Source organism: Aethalodelphis obliquidens, unplaced genomic scaffold (genome assembly GCF_003676395.1).
Source record: "Aethalodelphis obliquidens isolate GAN/ISIS:26980383/991018 unplaced genomic scaffold, ASM367639v1 scaffold6, whole genome shotgun sequence".
NCBI lineage: Eukaryota > Metazoa > Chordata > Mammalia > Artiodactyla > Delphinidae > Aethalodelphis > Aethalodelphis obliquidens.
Window position 1 is genome coordinate 45,169,924 of NW_020837950.1, and position 4,950 is coordinate 45,174,873.

Below are 4,950 nucleotides of genomic sequence, written 5' to 3' on the forward strand. Positions count from 1 at the left end.
TATTGAGCTGCATGAGCTGCTTGTATATTTTGGAGATTAATCCTTTGTCAGTTGCTTCGTTTGCAAATATTTTCTGATGGTTGTCTTTTTGTCTTGTTTATGGTTTCCTTTGCTGTGCAAAAGCTTTGAAGTTTCATTAGGTCTCATTTGTTTATTTTTGTTTTTATTTCCATTTCTCTAGGAGGTGGGTCAGAAAGGATCTTGCTGTGATTTATGTCATAGAGTGTTCTGCCTATGTTTTCCTCTAAGAGTTTTAGAGTGTCTGGCCTCACATTTAGATCTCTAATCCATTTTGAGTTTATTTTTGTGTATGGTGTTAGGGAGTGTTCTAATGTCATTCTTTTACATGTAGCTGTCCAGTTTTCCCAGCACCACTTATTGAAGAGGCTGTCTTTTCTCCACTGTATATTCAATCAAGGTAGTTTTATAAAAGTAATGTTACTGTTCTAAAAAGTACTTACATAATTCATTTAACTTTTAAAAATCAAGAATTTATTAGCACTCAGGCAAGTTCTTTCTGCCAGTTTTCAAATAGTTGAGACTTTTTGGGGCATATATTTTGTTACAGTTTATTTATTTTAACTGAAATATAAATCTTTATGTTAATTAGTCCTCAGATTTCTGGGTTTTATCAAATATACATCTTTCCTTGGGTTTACTGGAAAAACCTGCTAGTTGTATACGTAAGTTTTGTCCTAATCCTTGTGTTATTTGGATTTGGGACTTGTAGAAACATGTAGTTTGCTTACTTGTTTGCTTTTTGATACTGTTTTCTTAAAAGCAAAAAGACATTATTTAAAATAAGTGAAATAAATTTGGGGTCACTAACATAACCAGAAGGACTGGCAGCTATAATTCTTTATCACATGTGAGCTTTTAAGAAAACTGGGCCCAAGGGCATTTAAGGATACAGAAGTTTTCTGGGCATTCAGGGTCTGCCCTCTATTGGTGAGATACGCTATTAAAAAAAGCCTTTATCCCTCAGAATTCTGCACTAGGTTGAAATAAGTTTTATCAATTAGACATAGTGTTTACGGGAAGTCAGGTATGAATAAAGAAGAGAACACTTTACACACTTAAAATTTTTTCTTAGTCTGGGACTTGTGGTTAATGCGGCAAGAAGGATTGGGGGAATGCAAAAGAAAATAGACAAGTTAAGGACAATTTTCAGTTTCACATATAGAAGAATATTTACTTTGAAATCTTGAATTGCGTGAAGAATTGGACACCTTTACTGAAGTAGGAGAAATGTCCACTTCATTTTCATCCATGTACCCAATACAGTATTTCATTTTACATAAATATGTCTTGATCCTTTTTATGTACCAGTTACTCCCTAATAGTAAACCCAGGGCTCTTGTTAGTTATGAATGAGACTCTAAATATTTTGAGACACAAACGTTTTTAGTTCATTGCAGAATACCATCAATTTAAGGGTTTCTAAGTTACCACGAAGTTTAACTTTGTGAAACAAAGTTACAATATAACTTCATTGAAATATTAAAGTTTAATGGATCATTACACACAAAAATAAGATTTTCTGCTATTTTGTATTTATATCTTATGTGATCTTTTGCATTAAAAATTACTATACATGAGAAGTCTTGGAGAAGGAAAACACAGTTTAATATATTACACCTATGGAATAAATGCTACATGAGTGGGTTCTGGAACTTAACTGGGTTTACAGATTGACATTTTCATAATGGAAAAACTCTCTTTGGTAATTACTATTCAAAGTTGTGAGTTATTTACCCCTTTGTCCTAGTTGCTTAGCTTGTAGACTTTGGTGCAGTCTGAAGTATAAGTAAATTCCTGTGTTAGCTACATAAAAACCTGTTATTAACACATTTTTAACCAGAGACGTATTATGGCCACAGGTGTTAGATTCTGCAAAAATCCCCTGGTCAATAATTAATAAGCAACTTCAAAGAATACCCAAACCAACGTTTCTTTATTATGAAGCTCTCTCTTTAAAAAAAACCATCCAGCAGAAACAATGTGCTATATTCCAACCCCTTTATTTTTAGAGTATCAGCACCACTCCCAGAAAATTAAATTCACAGCAGTTTCTGGATACCATGATTTTTGGGGGAGAAAAACAAAGCTCCCAGGGTGATACCTATTATCCCTGTATTCAACTTCCCCTTTTCCTCTTCCTCTTCCTCTTCCTTCTTCTTCTTTGTTCTGTCCTCTTGGATGGATGGGTTGAAGAATTATGTACCCCTAAAGATATTATATTCTAACCCTCAGTACTTGTGAGTGTGATCTTATTTGGAAATAGGGTGTTTGCAGATGATCAAGTTAAGATGAGGTCCTTAGGGTGGACCCTAATCTAATATGATTGAGTCCTTATAAAAAGGGGAAATTTACACAGAGAGACAGATGCCTAGAGAGGGAAGACCATGTGAAGACACACGGAGAATGGCACCTACCAGCCAAGGAACATCCAAGGGTACCAGAAACTAGGAACCCTTTGAAACCATCAAGATGCCAGTTTTCTCATATGGACACCGAGGGGGGAAAGCAGCAGGGATGGGGGGTGGTGGTGGGATGAACTGGGAGACTGGGATTAACATATATACACTAATATATATAAAGTAGATAACTAATAAGAACCTGCTGTATAAAAAAATAAATAAAATTAAATTAAAAAAATTTTTTTAAAGATGCCAGTTTTCTGTTTTGTATGTTTACTTTGTGGTTCCCTATGTACCCCAGCATCCATTCACATCCTTTACCTCCTGTTTCCCCACTTTTTTATGAGTTTGATTTTGGTTTTCTGAAAGTCTGAATGTTACCTTCATTAGTGTCCTGGAATACAGTGAAAATCATTCTTCCTTACATTTCACTGACACTGTATTGCTTTTCCCCAGGTAGCTTCTACTTGCTTACATTTTATATGTGAAGGTTTCCTCAGCACTTCAGAAAACATGTACTATATAAAATCCAAAAGTAATTATTCTTAGAAGACACTATACAGTGAGGATTGTTAAATGGAAGCTTTTATTATAATTACCAACCTCACATGATACATGGTAGTACATATATACTTTGATTCTTATCTCTTCCCTCACTGGGAAAAGGCTGATGAATTGAGGAGAATCTTAGAGTCATTCCACTAAAAAATGTTCTAATTCAGAATATGTTAAGCATTAACTAACTTTATTCTGTCAGTTTTTTCATTATCTGATTCATGTCTCTCATTAGCGATTTTAGTATAAAATAGTTGCATTTTCTCAGAGTATAGTAAGTATAACAAAAACAGAACCTTAAACACGTAATGAGGTTTGCTCATTTTTTTTCTGTCTTAATTTTATCCTTGTATATTTTGGGATATGAATTGGCTGCTTCTATACCACAGGATTGGTTCTTGTGATTTCTGCTGTCCTGAGACCCCAAAGCACACACATACATATTTACATACGACATTTACATTTATACTTATATATATGTGTGCCTTGATGTCTGGGTCCATAGTTGCATTTGAAGTTTGTGTCAGTTTAGCCACTATAATTGGCTTCTTCCTGCTCTCAGATTTACTCTGGCAAAGAAATAGATCATATTATATAAAAGGAGAGGCATGTTGGACTAGCTTTTGCAAATGGGAAACTCATCAAGAGATAGTGACCCAATTTACTCTGGAATTTGTTATGAGTGATGGAAGGACAGAAAACCTTTTTAGCAAGTAGAGTGATTCCTAATTTTCGTTCTGGTCTTAGAGAGGAGGGGGATGATTACCCCTCCAGCTCCCAGTTGTTAGGAGCAGGTATCTGTAGCCTCCTCCCATGAATTCAGCTACATCCCATTTCAGCACTCTATTTTTTTTTAATTTTTGAATTTTATTTTATTATTTTTTTAATTTTCAAAGTCAGAAAATTTAATATTGGTATAATACTATTATCTAATCCACAGTCCATATCCAAACTTTATGTCTTCCCCCAATATGTCCTTATAGCATCCCCCTCACCCCACCCCAGTCTGGGATTCATTCTGGTATCATGAATTGCATTTTGCTATTGATTTACTCTTTAATCTGGAGAAGTTCCTTGGCCTCTCTCATGTTTCTTGGCATTGAGACTTTTTTTTTAATTTTTGAATTTTATATTATTTATTTTCTATACGGCAGGTTCTTATTAGTTATCCATTTTATACATATTAGTGTATATATGCCAATCCTAATCTCCCAGTTCATCCCACCGGCACCACCCACCCCCGCCGCTTTCCCCCCTTCGTGTCCATACGTTTCTTCTCTACATCTGTGTCTCTATTTCTTCCCTGCAAACTGGTTCATCTGTACCATTTTTCTAGGTTTCACATATATGGATTAATATACGATATTTGTTTTTCTCTTTCTGACTTACTTCACTCTGTATGACAGTCTCTAGATCCACCCACATGTCTACAAATGACCCAATTTCGTTCCTTTTTATGGCTGAGTAATATTCCATTGTAGGTATGTACCACATATTCTTTATACATTCGTTTGTTTATGGGCATGACCTGGCTATTGTAAATAGTGTTGCAATGAACATTGGGGTGCATGTGTCTTTTTGAATTATGGTTTTTTCTGGGTATGTGCCCAGTAGTGGGATTGCTGGGTCATATGGTAGCTCTTTTTTTAGTTTTTTAAGGAACCTCCATACTGTTCTCCATAGTGGCTGTATCAATTTACATTCCCACCAACAGTGAAAGAGGGTTCCGTTTTCTCCACACCCTCTCCAGCATTTATTGTTTGTAGATTTTCTGATGATACCCGTTCTAACTGGTGTGAGGTGATACCTCATTGGAGTTTTGATTTGCATTTCTCTAGTAATTAGTGATGTTGAGCAGCTTTTCATGTGCTTCTTGGCCATCTGTATGTCTTCTTTGGAGAAATGTCTATTTAGGTCTTCTGCCCATTTTTGGATTGGGTTCTTTGTGTTTTTTTAATATTGAGCTTCATGAGCT